The following is a 17,533-nucleotide window of genomic DNA, read 5'->3' as shown; positions in this document are numbered from 1 at the left end:
CAGGAGGGGAGAGGAGAGATGATGGAGGGGATCCAGGCGAGATGATAGAGGTGGTCCAGGCGAGATGATGATGGAGGGGGTTCAGGCACGCTCTGGGAGGAGGCAGCCCCCGGGAGGGTCTCGCAGTACTGAGGTGCAGCCCCAGGAGGAGCACTCAGAACTGGGATGCAGCCCTAGAAAGTGTCTCACAGCACTGGTGTGCAGTCCCAGGAGGAGTCATTCAGAATTGGGGTGCAGCCCCCAGGAAGAGCACTCAGAACTGGGGTTTAGTCCCTAGGAGGATCACTCGGAACTGGGGTACAGCCCCAGCAGGATCCCCCAGTCCCGGGGTGCAGTCCCGGGAGTGCGGCGCTCCCGCCCGTCACCGCCGGAGGGCAGCAGAGCGCAGGGATTGCCCGGCGGGTCCCGGGGCTGCGGGGACAGCGAGGGGACAGCGAAGGGGACAGCAAAGGGGACAGCAAAGGGGACAGCGAGGGGACAGAGCGGGGACAGCAAAGGGGACAGCAAAGGGGACAGCAAGGGGACAGAGCAGGAGGTACCATCCCACCTGCGGTACCCCCGGGTCCGCACCCCAGCAGGAGGATGCCCTGCCAGTCTGACGTGCCCCTCTCCCAGCATCCAACCACAAGGACGACCTATATGGCTGGCATGTCCCTGCCAGCCTCAACATCCCAGCAGGAGGATGCTGTGCACAGCTGTCCTGCTTCCCCCAGCCCCAGCATCCCACCAGAAGGATGCCTTGCCAGTTTTCCTTTGTGGTCCTGCATCCAGCATCCCTCCCACGCCAAACCCTGACCCCTCAGCCCCTCAAGCATCCTGCTCAGGGTGCAGGCATCCCCTCATGAGCTCCTTCCCAAAGCAGAAGGGACAGTCATGATCTTGCATTTGGGGACAGCTCCCTGCCATGACTGAACTCTGCAGCACAGCTTGGACACAGCAGCTTGTGACTATAACTATATTTAACATATAGGAACATATTTCTGGCTAATTTAACCACGACTGGGTTTTTTTCCCAGTGATAAAAGCAGATCCTGTTTACACTGGTTTCCTCCCAGTGACCTGCCTCCATACATTGGGATGGGGACTGACCCTGCTGGTGAACAGGGGCTCTCCCTCAGCTTCCTCTTACTGTACACAGGAAATATTTCCTTGGAGTGTGTTTATCCATGATTTTTCAACTTTTTTTTTCTTCTTAAAAAAATAGTTGATTTAAAGGGCAGGCCAAGTGGACAGTTGGGATGATTTAACTGGTGCTGTCAGAGCATGGGAGATGTAGAGATTCACTGGGTATGAAAATGGACAAAAAATATTATAGCTTCTTTATTAATTTATTTCCCTTGCTAATCAGTGCAGGAAATGACACATTTTTGATTTTCCTCACTTCTTTCATGCACTTTTTTTTCTTCCTTAAGATTTCACCCAACTTCCTTGAGCTGGGTTTTTGGCCCTGCAGAGAAGAAGAAAACTTGAAAATACAAGAAAATAGAAACAAATATTGCACAAGAAAAATGTTCATAAGGATGGTTTTGCTTAAAATAACCCACCCAATAAACACTTAACAGCTTTTTTATGTGAATTTTTTAAAAAAAGTCTGAACACCCAACACTTGAGGTCGAATTAATTTTCCTTATGTTTTGATGAAAACATGTCAGCCACCAAAATGAAGGATTGTTTCTTACTGGGATGCTAAACTCAGCATGGGAAGATCTCATCCATGGAATTTTGTAGCCCTATCTTCGCAGCAACACAGATTGCTGTGGAGATAAATTTATCTCATCTAATCTATCCAGTGACACCCAGAGATAAAGAAAACATGTGCCTCTCTCCAAAGTGAAGGGTTGACTGAAGCTTCTCATGTACAGCAGGATTTTAAGCACGTAGGGAGAAGAGATGGGATGAAGATTTTGTGTCTGCCCCGATCCTGATCCTGCCTGTTGGGACCCTGGATGCTGAGAATTTTAGATTTTCTGTGCTGTCAGGCACTGACCCCCAAGAGAACACTGCATTTGACCTGAGGCCATGGAGAAGGCTTCCAAAATTGAGTGACAGAACTGGGATTGTGGGTGTGGAGTTTGAATAGAAGTGTGTGATATCACAGGGTGGAAAACATAGAGTTTAAGGTTTTAGAATATAGTAATATATATAAAGCAAGATAGAGGGTGTAGGGTGGAGGCTGGTCCTTCTTCTTCACCTTCTTCTTCACCTTCTTCTCCATGAGTTTGGGTGGTATTGCATAATTGGATAAAAAAGTCCACATTGTGGGCTACAGGTGGTTGGTTATTGGGTTAAAATTAAAAATAATTTAGGTGTAATTTCTTAATTGGACAGTTTATCCTTAAAAGGCCTTGTAGAGAGATGGGGCTCAATTTTTAGTTTGTTAGAATGAAGTGCTGTAGAACTCAGGGTTTGTGAGACTGTGACGTAGATAAGAACTAATAAAGATCTGAGTACAAACAGGAAATACCATCTCACACATTTAATCCCAACCCTGGCAAAAAAAAGAAGCAAAAGAATCCTCACCTGCTCTCCCTGGGTGAGCTCTCCTCCTCTCCTGATGTCTCCAAACACAAGTTGTCCCTGCTGCTGAGGGGTTGGAGCTGGCATGGACTGCAGGGTTTGCATGGGGTGCAAGGATGGGATGGGAGAGAGGAAGGGGCAATTTTTGGTGGGGGTAAGAGCCTGGGGGCTGCCACATCTGCCCCAACCACACAGAAAACCCTCGAGGTTTCTCTGATGCCTTTGCCCTCCCCAGCAGGGCAGGGAGAGATCACATCCTGTGCTGTCACTGTCACCTAAAGCACATCAGAGCTCACTGCCACCCTGTCACCACCTTGCTTTTCATCTGTTTCTCTCCAAATCAGGGCCATTTTGGTTAATTTAATTTTTAATTTGTTCCTAACAAGGAACAGGTTTGTGCTGATGCACTTAAACCCAAATAAAAGCATTGGGGTAGGTCTGCATGGAGGAAATTGAAGTAAACATACAGAGGTGTGTGAGCACCTGGGATCTTGCCAGTCGGGAGGTACAGCTCTTCCTTCTTGTTGCCTTTTATCCCTTTCCTCCTTCTTCTTTTACCCTTTTGGGGCAGAGGTTATCCTGGGATTGAGGTAGTGCCATTTGGTGATGTGAACAGAGCTCTTTAGATAGATAAAAAGACACACACATACTTGATGAGCAGTGTTTGTCACGCTGTAATTACATGTTATGCCCAAATCTTGGAAAGGAAAGGCAATTTTTTGGTTCAAAGCACCAGAGCTTAAAGGATTTTGATCAACATTTGCAAACACTCTGGGGTTTATACCAAGGAGAGTGGTACTGTGGGTGGAAGGTGTCCCTGCCCATGGCAGGGGGTTGGAAATAAATTATCTTCAAGGTCCTTTCCAACACAAACCATGATTCTGTGACTCTGCCCTTGCTCTGCAAAGGAAGATTATCCATGGTGCATCTGCCTGCAGCATCTCCTGGATCCAGAGCTGGGAGAAATGGATCCAGCTCACAGCCAATGCAGATTCATAATATTCATAATATTTAAGGCAAGTTAATAATATTTAAGTGTTTGTAAAGGTGGGTTTGAGTTACCTTGGGTAGGGCATCCAAAAATCCTTAGGAAAGCCAGGATCAATCTTCACTGCTTGTTCCTCTGAGGTCCTGTCCAGCTCTGTTGGCTCCGGTGCTGCTCACAGGTCTTCCAACATAATAAAAATGAGCTAAAAGTGATTGCATGGGATGGTTCAAACCTGTTCTGCTGCAGCTTTTGTTTCCAAACATGGGGGCTCTGGAGAAATTGGAGATCTGGACAATAATTGGGAGATGTAATGAGCAAAACCTGGGCTGGGAAATTGCTCCAGAGCATTAGAAATGTGGGGAAATTTGATTTTAATTGCGAATGTGTGTGTAAATTGTCCACCTTTGTTGGTGTTGTGATGTTATTCTTTTTCCACCTAAATGATTCTAAGAAGTTATTTTGACTTTGTTAGAGTGAATTATTTTTGTTGATGTAAATGAAGTTTTTGTGATGAATGCATGTTTTGTTAATATTTTTGTATTCTTGCAATTTTATTTAAGTCTAGGAAAAACCAGGCTATGCTGTGAATGTTTATGGCTTAATAAATGAGGCGGGGAGGAGAAGAAAATAGCTTTTATTAACTGAATGATAAAGGTGGGGGAGAAGAAACTCTGAGCATCCTCTAATGATATCTACTTAAACCTGCTCAGATATGGATAACAATTCCCTTTCCCTTTGCCTTCCTGCTCCCACAAACCATCCCAGCCACTATCACATCTTACTACATTTACTATTTTTCCCCAGTTTTCTCCTTTTCATGGGAATGTGGCTGTTCTGGGTATGGTTTAATTTTTAAATGTTTGCTCCACTACTCAAGTGCTGCGATCCCAGAGCACACAATGAAGGTCTGGGGTCCAAGCCCCTTTCCTGATGATGGATTTGTCTTTTCCAAAACCTCCCTTTATGGTGACTTTCTCCTCCCTCAGTGGGTTCCCTGTCCTCCGGGTTGGAAGGTTTCTGGTCTAGTCTAAACTTTCTTCGCTCCTTGCCAGCTGATGCAGAGAGCAATTTATTACCTCCCTCTTACAGGTTTTTAATTTAATTTTGGAGCAACTGCATTGAGGAAAAAAAATGGAAAAATAATCACAGAATGGTTTGGGTTGGAAGGGACATCAAAGACCATCTCTTTCCAACCCCCTGTGGGCAGGGACACCTTCTACTAGTCCAGGTGGCTCCAAGCCCATCCAACCTGGCCGTGGACACTTCCAGGGATCCAGGGGCAGGCACAGCTTCTCTGGGCACCCTGTGCCAGAGCTCAGCACCCTTACAGGTGCTCATGTGCTCCTGTGGAATGTGTTTGGAGATTGTTTACCCACAGCTGATTGTTTCATTGGATTCTGCTGTGAGTTGTTTTCGCTCTTTGGCCAATCAGGGCCAAGCTGTGTCAGGACTCTGGCGAGAGTCACAAGTTTTCATTATTATCTTTTTAGCATTCTGTAAGTATCCTTTCTGTATTCTTTAGTATAGTATATTATTCTTTAATATAATATAGTATCATAAAATATAAATTAGCCTTTTGAGAACATGGAGTCAGATTCATCATTCCTTCCTTCATCTGGGGGGAGCCAAAATACAATAGAGTGTGGCACTGGGTGCCAGGGTTTAGTTGAGGTGTCAGGGAATGGGTTGGACTTGATGATCTTGAAGGTCTCTTCCAACCTTGTGATTCTGTGATTCCAGACCACCAGCCATGAGTGCCTATGGACACACAGGCAGTGTGGGCGCTCTGGAGGTGCAGGTCTCCACCCCGCATCTCAGCCCCAGCCTGATGCAGTGGGCAGGAGCCAAGCAGAGAGGCTGGAGTTGCTGTGTGGAAGGGGAAGGGCTCTGAGAGCCATGCTGCTGTCTGGGAGGCCACAGCAGGTGGGATGAGTAGATAGAACAAGCAGATAAGTGTGGTTTATAGAGCTGGTGGGACATGTTTGTTATTTCAGTGGGAATGTTGATGTGTTCAAAATGAAGCATTCCTCAGGGATGTTCTTTTTTTTTTTTGCCTTTTGGTCTGTTAAAAGCCATATAATAAAACACTCCAATACCAGGCAGAGCATTTTAGATCCACATTGCAAAACGCTTTTATTTTTTCAGGGAAAAATGAGCAAAGCATAAGGCAAATTACTTCAGAATGACTGGGAGAATTAGCAATTAGCAGAAAAATGGCTAATGACGGTGTAAAAAAAGCAGTCGCTGATGTATAGAACGAAATAAATAACAGCATAAGAGATAAATCACAGCAGAACCAAATATATAAATAAAAATGCTACAAAAGGTCAAAATTGCAACAAAGAATTACTCTGTTATCACAGAAAAATATTTCTGTTGGCAGTTTTATTTCTTTGCGAAATTTCACTTCACCGAAATGTCAGCGTTTATTTGCCATTACTGTATGTTTTCCTACCAGTTAGAAATCCAGGCCATCAGCTGCCTCAAATGGCAGGTATGGAATGAGCCCTGAACCAAAGCCCCTCTGATTTGTCACGGTCTGCCTCTCATGGTTGATTATTTGGCTCATAAATAAAAGCCCGAGAAACATTTTTTTGGAAAAGGACACCAAACTAGGACTTCATAGAATCAGAGAATATCCTGAGCTGGAGGGGACACACAAGGATCATTCAGTTCAACCGCTGTTCCTGCACAGACACCCCAACAATCCCACCCTGTGCATCCCTGGGAGCGTTGACCAAACTCTCCTGGAGCTCTGGCAGCCTCGGGGCTGTGCCCATTCCCTGGGGATCCAGGGCAGTGCCCAGCACCCTCTGGGGGAAGAATATTTTCCTAAAATCCAACCTAAACCTTCCCTGGGACAGCTCCAGCTGTTCCCTTGGATCCTGGCACTGACGTAGTGTCTTGGTTTGAAAAGACAGGTGTCTGCTAAGGAAGGCAGGAGCCGCCCTTGAAATGAAAAATGTAAACCCCCTCTCTCTGAATTATCATAGTTTTTGAAATTAAGAGGTTCTCAGGCAAAGATATGGGAATAGGAATAACAGTTCTTGGCTAGGAAAATTAAGAATACAAATGCAATAGTACAAAAAAAGAAAAAATAAATAAAAAGAAAAACAAGAAAATGAACCACTGCCTGAGTCAGAATAGATCTGCCCCCCTGTGTGTCAGGGTGGTGGCACAGCCCCATCCCATGGGGGCTCAGCCCTCCTGCAGTGCCAGTTGTGGTTCTGCTGGAGCAGGGATCCTGCACAAGGGGGGAGTTTTCCTCTGCAGCTCCAGGGCTGCTGCAGATGGGCCTGGGCTCCCTCTGGCAATGCAGGGCAGCAGAAAGCTGCTCCTCTGGCAATGCAGGGGGCAAAGGCTGCTGTGCTGCTCCAGGCTCAGATTGTATCCAGGTAGGAATGCTTGGCTCCTCCCCTGGGCGGAGCATCTCCCCATGGGATGATGGAATTTGATCAGCCCTGCAGGGACACTCACTGGTCATGAACAGAAGATAATTAATGATTAATGGCCCATGAACAGCAGAGATCTCCTGGAGGGAGGATTGATTGTGGAAGAGATAAAGAAAACTGCCCAATGGACAGAAGAGAACTGCCCCACCTCTGACAGATGGGGATAGAATACCCCCAAACCATATCTTACAACCCAGGGCACACAGAGAGCAGAGATCAGAGCTGCCTCTGGGCAGGAGCTGCAGACCCCAATGAGTCTCCCCTCAGTCTCCCCTCAGTCTCCTGTTTTCCAGGCTAAACCAAGCAAGGGACCTCAGCCACTCCTCATATGGCCCCTCCAGACCCTTCACCATCTTCACAGCCTATTGGTTTCTCGAGGTTGGGATTGAAGGTACTTGGACAGCAGTTTATGTTTGGACTTAAGTGTTTATTATGTTTTATTAGTGAAACAGCTTCACAACTATGATTTTGGCAGCTTTTCATTAGCAAGGTACAAAATGGCTATCTCGTGTTACAAGGTCTTTTAAGACTAAACTATCTAATTAAGAAAGGACACTTAGATTATTTTCCCTTTTAACCCAACAACTGATCCCTAGAAGCCCGCAATGCAGAATTTTCTGTCCCATTACAAAACATCAGCCAAAGCCACGAAGAAGAAGAAAGAAGAAGGTAAAGAAGAACAACCTGCCTCTGCCGTAAAACTTCTATCTTTCTTCATATTTATTTCTATATTCTAAAACTCTAAATTCTAAGTTTTCTACCTTGTGATATTACACATTTCTAACCAACTACACACTTGTAATCCCAGGGCTATTAATCAATTTTGGAAGTCTTCTCCATAGCCTCAGGTTAAATGCATTTTTTCTTGTGGGTCTGTGCCTTTCAGCACAGAAAGTTTAAAATTTTCAGTATCTAGGATTCCAACATCAGCCCTCTTTTGGACACTCTCTAATAGCTTTATATCCTTCTTGTATGACCCACAAAGAAGTTGTCATGACATGGCTCCATCCTGTCAGTCATAAGATAACCAGAAAACTCGAAAAAATCATTGATTGTCCCAACAGCTGATCTTTTGGTGGACAGGGAGTTGGGTAGAGAAATGGAGATGTTGGGAAGAGGATTTGCAAAGAGGATCCTGAGTGTTTGGCTTGAGGACTTGCCTTTAGCAATCAGGAGCAGAGGACACTTGCAGGATATCAGGGTGATGCTGGGTGGCCAAGGGGTTGCTCTGTTGGCAGAGGTGGGCAAAAAGGTGACCACAAGTTTTAATCTAGGCCAGGAGGGTGCTTTAGAAACAAGGTAATGATCTTGATTCCGATAAAGCCCCACAGACTGGAGCCTTTTTGTAATTCTCTTTTTATGATGCATAAATATAAAGATAAATAAATATGTACTATTTCTATAAGTTCAAGTTACATTGTAATTTTTCCCAGGAGCTTGTTTGCTTTCTTAAGGGAGCACAGGGAGCTTGCAGGCTTCCACACTTCAATTTAACACAAGTAAGTAATAGCAAATATTAAAACATGGCACAAAAATGAGAGGCACAGGCTCAGACTAAAATTAGATTGCAACCTGGGTGGTGCTCTTCAATTTTGCCTTCAGTTGGATTAACCAGAGTTACTTTAGGAGCTCATGACGGACTAAAAAGATCTTGGTTCAGTGTGTGTGAGGCTTTGGGTTGTGTTTAACAAGCTGCCTAAACCACTAAAGGATGAGGAATACATTTCAGACTCATTTATTTCTGTGGCATTAAGGAAGATCAGCCCCTGTCTGGGCTCCTCACTTCATGTCCACCTCAGGTTAGGAGTCAATAAAATTTCTGCCTGAAGGTGATGGGCTTGACCTGAGGGCATGGACACATGGTGGGGGCACAGCCATGCCACGAGGGTGGCTCCCTGTGAAAACATCACCTGCAGGACAATTCCTGTTGCACTGATGTGTTCAGTCACCAGCTTTGTGTGCCTCCTGCTTCTTGGTGGTGCTTTCTCTGTTTCCCTTTCAAAGCAAAGTTGGGACTGAGCTCAGCCACCTCTCTGCACCAGAATCTTCAGGGTCTCTTTGGCTCTATGACGTGGCCAGTGAGGGGTTGAGAGAGTTGCATCCCTTCTGTAATGCCTGGATTTTTTTTCTTCTGATCAAATGGAATCCATTGCAAAGTGGAATCCTATGGCAGCACGAGAACATCTTATCCCTGTTTCAGCACCCTGTTGATCAGCTCAGCCTCCCCTGATGTTCCCATGGAAGTCAGAAATGCATTTCTGTTTTTTTTCCTACTTGAACCCTCATGTTCTGCAAATCTCCTTATTAATCCAACAAGAAATGTCCCCTTGAGTGATGTTAATGTTGCTTAGTCTGGGAATATTATTTCCAACAAAGAGATTGCACCTGAGTAAATATCCAGATTTGAGATGTATTTGAATAATGTCTCTAGCTGCTGAATATTGAACCTTCTGCAACCCACAGAGCTAAAAGAATAATGAATTTAGCAACAGGCACAGCAATGGCTATGTGAAGGCATTAGCCAGATGTTTGTTTTTAGCAGGGCACGCGTGGGATTGCCTTGTTCTCTTTCCCCTGGCTCTCAAGTGACTGCAGGGCTGCATTTCAGCTTTAGAAGCCAGAAGGGCACAACAGATTTGTCCTGGGCAGTAAAAGCAAAACCACATTACTGAGAGCTCTCTGGTCTGGAGGTGAACGGGTCAGAGAATCACAGAACCACAGAATTCACAGAATGACCAGGTTGGAAGAGACCTTCAAGATCATCGAGAACAACACAGCCTCAACACCTCAGCTCAACCCTGGCACCCAGTGCCACATCCAGGCTTTGTTAAACACACCCAGGGATGGTGACTCCATCACCTCCCCAGGCAGAAAATTCCAGAACTTTATCACCCTTTCTGTAACAAAAATTTTTCCTGATATCCAACATGTATTTCCCTTGATGCAGCTTGAGACTGTGTGCTCTGTTTCTGTCAGTGCTGCCTGGAGAAAGAGCCCAGCCCCAGCTGAGCACAGGCACCTTTCAGAAGCTGTAGAGAGTGATGAGGGCACCTCTGAGTCTCCTTTTCTCCAGGCTAAACAACCCCAGCTCTCTCAGCCATTCCTCACAGGGTTTGTGTTCCAAGCCCCTTACGAGACATTTTGCTGAAGGAATGACCTTATTGCAATGGTTCTGGCATTTGGATGGCAGCATCAGTTTCTGATTAGCTGTTCCCAAGTGATCCTGGGCTGCTCTGTCCTTGCAGCCCATGAACTTGGCCCTCCAGGGCAGGGCTCTCTGCTGGCCAGAGGAGAACGGGCAGTGGAGAGAGGAAAACCTGCCCGGGGCTCCAGAGCTTGGAAGAGCAGCTGCTTTGGGACCCAGGGGCTGTATGCAGGTCGATTTTCCTGGTGGATGCCCATCTAGGGATGGAGCAAGGCTTGCAAAGCTTAAACGAGATGCCTTGAGTCAGGCTTGCCAGTGTGAGGATGGCTGTCCAGGTAGGGAAGGTTACGGAGCTGCAGCTTCCAAATTTCTGCAGTGGTGGTTTTGCATTTTGGTACAAGTCCTGTTCCTGCAAATGGGGTTTGAGAATTGCCCATGTGGTTCCAAAATCCCATGGACTTCAGCAGCCTTACCAATGGCTGCTGAGATATGGAGATGGTCACCTCCTCCCCTTTTTTGCTGCTCTAAGGGGCCTTGGGCAGCACTGTTGGGTGAACTTTTAAACCCAAAGCTGAAACTTTTCGAGTAACCACACAGTGATTGGAGCATACACCTTATTTTCTGTTTTACCAGGAAGATCCAAACCCCAAAAGTGGAATCAGATCTCCCACTGGTGAGGAAGTGCCCTCATTTACCAAGGGTGCCTTTCAAATTATACATTCCATGTGGAAGGAGGGGGTTGGAAAGAAATTCAGAAATATTTTGCATATTTTCCCACGGTTCAAGACAAAGAAACAAAGGTATTAACCAAGATCCTTCAGGGAAGGAGCCAAATTTCTCGTCTCTACATTTAGATTTCCTGGGCTGCCATGGTCCCTGTTGAGCCAGGCTCAGTTGCCCCTCAAGGCTGCAGGTTGTCAAGTCTGAGAGAGCTGAACTTTGGTCTGAGGATATTTTGACAATGCCAGTGTGCAAAGAGCCACAATTTAACAGAGACCATTTTTGCCTGGGGGTATCCATGTACCTCCCTCTTTTTCCTTTTCAAGCATTTCCTTGGAAGTCATAGAGGTTTGTGTTGGAAGGGACCTTAAAAATCTCCTCAGGACATTTGGTAGGGTCATGATTTCTTCTGGTGATTAATCCATAGGGTTTCTCAAGAGAGATGTAGATCAGGAGCAAGCTGCCAGAAGGACCTATTGAAATGAATCCTGATCTTGGTGATCAGGGATGTTGAGATCTAATGAGTCAATCAGACAAAAGACGTGACTTCCAAAGACTCATGGAAAGTGCTTTGGAGAAGACAATGAATTATCTGATTTTGTCAGCTAATTAGAGCTGAATCAGGTCAAAGAATCAGTCATCATTAAAAATATCATCATATTATTTTTGGTAGGGACTAGAATAAAAATATACAGAGAGGAAAAGAATTAAAATACATTTCTGGAAAAGTGTGTGTTATCAGCAGCTTGACAGCCAGTGGGAGAAAATGGTACAGATTAGAGGCAGAAATCTGGGAAGTGAGGCAGAGGGAATTAGTAAGAATACACTGAAAAACAGTAGGAACCCGACACATTTTTTTCCCAGCTTCTGGATTGGAGCAGCAGCTGATTTGCACAGTGCAGGAGTGAACAGGGAAGCGCAATAATCTGATACAGATGTCCCAGCAGTGAGTGAATCCTTGGTTTTGACAGCAGTTCTCTGGAATTCAGGAAATTACTGTGGTTAGATGCTAATGCTTTCTCCTGCTTTGCTTTGCTTCCAGGACGAGGGAAAATAAAACATGAAAAATGAACACAGATGTTATGGAAAGCTGAGAGGCTGGTCATGGAGTTTATTTTTCCCTCCTGATGTTTGAAGCCGTGTTTGCTGGAGAAAGTGTGAGGAGCAAATGTTTGCCTTAAGTTCTATTTGTTTATGGAGAACGTAACAGCCAATTCCTAGAGCCAGCACAGACCAGAATTCAGGTCCTCACCATCCAGGAATGCTTCCTCATTCCAGATAATTCCATGTGTTGGGGTCACATTAGCAGAGTGCTGAAGGGTCAGGAGAGAGGGTGAACTTGAGCAAAGTTAGCTTGTTGAATCCTAGGAAAATAATTTGTTTAGGAGAGCCCTAAGACCCAGTTGTGTATTTTCAGAACAACAATATATGAAAATCTCTTTGTAGAACAGCGGCCCACTTCTGACCACTTCTTATTTTATGAAACAGTTGGGTGCAGCACTGTACTAGTGAGAAATTCTGGATTTTCCTGCACAGTGGGCACATTGTGACAGTGATGGCTGTGGCACAGCTGCCAAATTATGATTATCTAAGGTTGGATATTCTTTTGGCTGCAGATTAGCTGTTAAAGCAAAATTCAGCCAAAATTGCCAAGAAATGCATTAAAGAAGAGCAAAAGGGCTGGTGAGGATACCAAAGACAGAGATAAATAACAGGAGAAGTTGTGGATGATCCATCCTTGGAAGTGTTCTAGGACAGGTTGGCCTTTGGAGCAACCTGGTGTAGTGGAAGATTTCCCTGTCCATGGCAGGGATGTGGACTGAAACGGTCTTTAAGGATCATTCCAAGCCAACCTTTTCTATGATTGTGACATTTCTATGATTCTGTAATATCCACTCTGCCTCCAGCTGTGGGAGCAGAATGCACCTGGGTACTCTGGTGAGAGTTTGGGTGGTAAATGCTCAGCAGAGGATACAGGTGTGTGACCATCTGCCTGCTCTGCTCTTAGGTTCTTTCCTAGGATATTGCCACTGCCAGAAGAAATTCCCCAGGCTTTTTTGTCATCCCAGCAAGGCCACTTTTCATGTTCATACTGGGGGAAGAGGAGGAGTGAGGCTGTTGCATGTGATGATTCAATAATCTCGTCCCCCCAGAATTGCCCATGAAAATGGAATAATGAAATTGTTGGACAAAACCCAGAGATTCAACAACCCCATACAGGCCAAGCAGCAGGACTCAGATAACATGTAGAGCAGACTTTTGGTCTCCGGAGTTTCCACCAGGATTCAGAGAATCTTAAAGGTTGGAAAAAGTCTCCAACTTTTGAGCAAACACCACCTTGCCAATCAGACCAGAGCAAAGGGTGCCACTGCTCGTTTCTCAAACACATCCATGGATGCTGAAAGCAGCCACCACCCCCCTGGGCAGCCTGTCCTACCCTTTCTGGAAGAAATTCTTCCTGAATTTATCTTTTTTTTAATGGTATTGATGCAATGAATCTTAAAAACATATGGAGCTGACAAACAAGAGACCTGATGACAAAATTTAGTGTAAAAAACCCCTTCATGTTCGTAGTTCAGGTAAGTGTTTTTGAATAGTTTCATGGGCATTGGCTAATTCTTTAAAAGCAATGAGCTGGATTAATGAAGGAGAAACTAATTTGGATTTTTTTGCAGCAGCTTGAAGAGCTGAAGCTGAATGTGGTGAGAACAGTGTGGTAGAACCAGCTGGAGCAATGCCTTCAGGTGTGTCAGTTCAGGGACTGAAGGAATGATCTCCTGTCACACAGAACACCTAAAAATGCCACAGACTCTTGGCTCTGTAATAGGTAATTCCATAAATACCTTGGGTTTCTATGAACCAGCCCAGAGCTCAACAGGGCAAAACAACAAGCACCACAAAAGTTAGCAGTGGGAAAGCAAACACAGACCATTGTGGCACTCCATAAATCAGGAAATTCTGAGCCAAAAGCAATGGTGGACTGAGGGAATGGGCTGGAGGATCTGTCATGTTTTCATGCCACATTCTGGCTCTCCCTGACTCTGTACAAGGCGGACAATTTTAAAGTCAGGTCCAGGAACATCACCAATGGAGAGCCCTTCTCAACAAAATGCACATATTTGATGCCTCCCCACCATGTGGTGGCACATGGAAGGAAGAAGTTCAGATTGTAAAGACATTCATTCAGGTTGTAAAAAAATTCAGAAATATTTTGCATATTTTCCCACAGTTAAAGACAAAGAAGCAAAGGTGTTAACCAAGACCCTTCAGGGAAAGGAGCCAAATTTTCTGTCTCTACATTTAGGTTTCCTGAGTCACATGATCCCTGTTGAGCCAGGCTCAGTTGCCCCTCAAGGCTGCAGTTTGTGAAGTCTGAGAGAGCTGAACTTTGGAGGATATTGTCACCTCTGCAGGGCCCTGTTAGGACTGATGTGTGTCACCAACTTGTGCTGCCCCTTCCATGCCCTGATCTACCCCAAACCATAGTCGAGGACAAGAGTGATGGGCTCAGTGGGTGTCAGGGCTGACAGGAAGGCCCTGCCATGGTCCTGGTCCCACTCCTGACCCCAAGGCAGGCTCAGTGGGTGCTCAGCTCTATAAGCCAGGCTGAAGGAGGGGAGGGAAATCTGGGGCTGTCTTCTGGGAAGCAGACTGACAGATCTGTCCCAAGGCTAAGACAAAGGGTCTAAAGCTCTTATCTGAAGTCTGCCTTGGTCCTCTTTGCTTCTCTGTCCCTAAAAATTGTATTTTCCCATAATGACTGGTTCAGGATCACCAGACTGGTTAATGACCTGGAATAATTTCATAAGAGATGAACCCAGACTGGGATTCAGCCAAAACACATAAACGGTTCAATTACCTGATTAGGGGATGAGCTTAAGCCAATTTGCAAGCAAAAACAAGGTCTCTGGGATTTAAGTCAGTTCTTATCATGGTCATCATCTCAGGACAAGAAATGCAAGAGAGATGAATCTCCCTGTGGTTGGCAAAGATTAGAAAATGTGTTGTTTCCTTCTCATATGACATGCTTAATTCCTAAGTATCTGCTGGACAGCTTGGGTGGATTCTTGCACTGCTGACTTTCCCAAAGTCAGCAAAGCAAGGTTATATCCTTCCAAACAAAGTGCTCAAAGCAGCGTGCTCCTATTAGGAAAAACTACACAGAGGAGGGATTTGCTTAATTGGAGTTTCTCTCCAGAAACTGGGTTGGCTCCTCAGTGGCAGATCCCAGTGATGGTCATGGAATTAAGATGTGCAGCCAAAGCAGGACATGCCAGGGTGTGATACAAGCTCAGATTACTGGGATGTTCATCCAAATGCTCTTACACAAGCTGACCAGTGCTGCTTTATTAATTTTGTACATTTGTATTGTGTTCTTGCCTCTAAGTCTTTGCAATCACTGTGAATCATTATAGACACCCCACTCAAAGAATATTATTTTAGCTAGATGCATTCAAATCAAGGAGAAGAAAGGAACATCACCTAAAACACTCAGAAAACTTCAGGATTTTATCAAAATTCACAGGCAGTGACTCTTTGCTTAACAAAAACTGGTGGTAAGGCCACAGGGTGCCCAGAGAAGCTGTGGCTGCCCCTGGATCCCTGGAAATGTCCAAGGCCAGGCTGGATGGGGCTTGGAGCAGCCTGGGTTGGTGGAAGGTCCCTGCCCATGGCCCTGGATGATTTTTAAAATCTCCTCCAACCCAAACCTTTCTGTGTTTCTATGACATCTTCATCAAGTGCCAAAACCATCTTCCAACTCTGTGTGAAATGCAGCTTTGAATCCATTTCTGGAAAATTAGCTGAATTAATCACAGTGATACCTGTTGGCAATGAAAGGAATTCTTTGACATGTCTGGGGAGTGCAGCAGGGTGTGTAAAGAACCCGGAAAAGCTTGGATGTTAATAAGCCCTAATTTTTGATGGGCAGCTAAAAAAATAAACCAAACAAACAAATCTAAGCAAAGGAAACAGATTGTTACTACTTTTAATAGAATAGGTAGAAACAGACTGAGAACACAAAAAAAGGAAAGTCTGGATGAGAGTGAGACTAAATCAGCATGGATGAGCTTTAGGAAAAAAGGGCAAGATATTGATGATGGCCTTCAGAAAAATGCATTTGCTCAAATGGAAGAAGTTAAGACTCAGAAGGGAAATTTTTAAGCTGAAAAATTGTGGAGAACTGGCAATGCCTTAGGAAATTTCTGTTAAAGGAAGACATACAGATTATTGCAACATGGAAAATGGCTCAAGGAAGTTGTAAGAAACTGACTTGTCAGAATTAACATTACTGAAAAGAAACAATAAGTCAGACTAAAATGGGAGGAAAAATTTTGTATCAAGAAAGTGTTTCAAAGCATCTGGACTCGACACCATTCACCTGTGTGTGTAATTGGAGGTAACTGGAATAACCCACAGAGTTATGGAAATGACCTTTGGGAACATGGCTTTTGGACTGAGAGTCACATGCAGAATCAAAGGAAAGACGAATACAGTGAGACAGAACCATTCCAGTTTCCAGAATAATCTTGAAATAAATCCTCAGTCTGTAAGTATGAAGAAGACAACAGAGGGATGAATAAAAGCCAAAACTTTTAAATTTTTTTGAAGACAACTTATGCTGAAGAATTTTAATTTTTTTTTTTTGACAAAAGAGTAGGCCTGGAGGATTGGAAAAAAAACCCTCCATGGATATTAGATATAACTTAAGGTCTGGACATTATTTACTAAATAGTGTCCTAAGCAATTTTGAGACTTAAAGATTAGATAATTCTGCTATTTATTGTACTGGAATTTGACTGAAAAAGAGCAAAGCATTTATAACTATTCTCTGAGAAGTATCAGAGCACAATGATGTATTAAGAACAAAAGCATAAATCTCCATAGGGCAGGTACCAGTCAGCAATTTTTTATTAATGAGTTAGAAATTCTGCAGAATGATCACATTTGCAATCCATATGCACAGGCAGAAGGACAAGACTGAAATCCAAAATTGTCTGGATTGGGAAAATCACCTGGAAAAAAATAAAGTCAAGTTCAATAAGGCCAAATGTAAAATTCCAGCCCCAGAAGGAATAATCAGCTGGGTGATGCAGGAGAATGGATGAATGACAGCAGCACACGAGGAACATTTGTCAGGAATTCTCACTGCTGTGAAAGAGGAACATACCCTGCAGAGATGGGAATGCACCAGGCTGTAAATAAAAATCAATCAACTTCATAACAACTGTTTTTCTCTCTTAAACCATTTAAATATGACATTACATCCTTAAAATGGGTGTAATCATATTGCTGTGAATCTACTGGGAATTATTTTAATATTTCCACATTCTATGACTTTTCAGGGTTTGGTGTATTCTTATTACCTCTTCTTAAATTTTTAATTTGGATATAAACAAAAAAAGGAGCCAAGAGAGACAATGGGAAGGTTTTCTAACGATATGGTTGATTTGGCACAGAACTCCTGGTGACTTTTGTCTACAGAAATTTCTAGTTTGTGATGAGCTCTTCTGTTGATTCAGAAAGGAGATGACAGAGGGCTGTTGATGGTAATGGGTAACACACAAGCAATTTTTGGCTGGTCAGCTGCTCTCCCAAATTCTGGGTGGTGCCACCTTTCTAACAAAAGAGACCACAGACAACTCCAGGAGATCAAGGATTTAGAATTTGGGCTCTGCCACATTCATTTGACCACATTTCTTGGGTCCCAGT

Source organism: Geospiza fortis, unplaced genomic scaffold (genome assembly GCF_000277835.1).
Source record: "Geospiza fortis unplaced genomic scaffold, GeoFor_1.0 scaffold180, whole genome shotgun sequence".
Lineage (NCBI taxonomy): Eukaryota > Metazoa > Chordata > Aves > Passeriformes > Thraupidae > Geospiza > Geospiza fortis.
Note: the sequence above shows the minus strand (reverse complement) of the source record.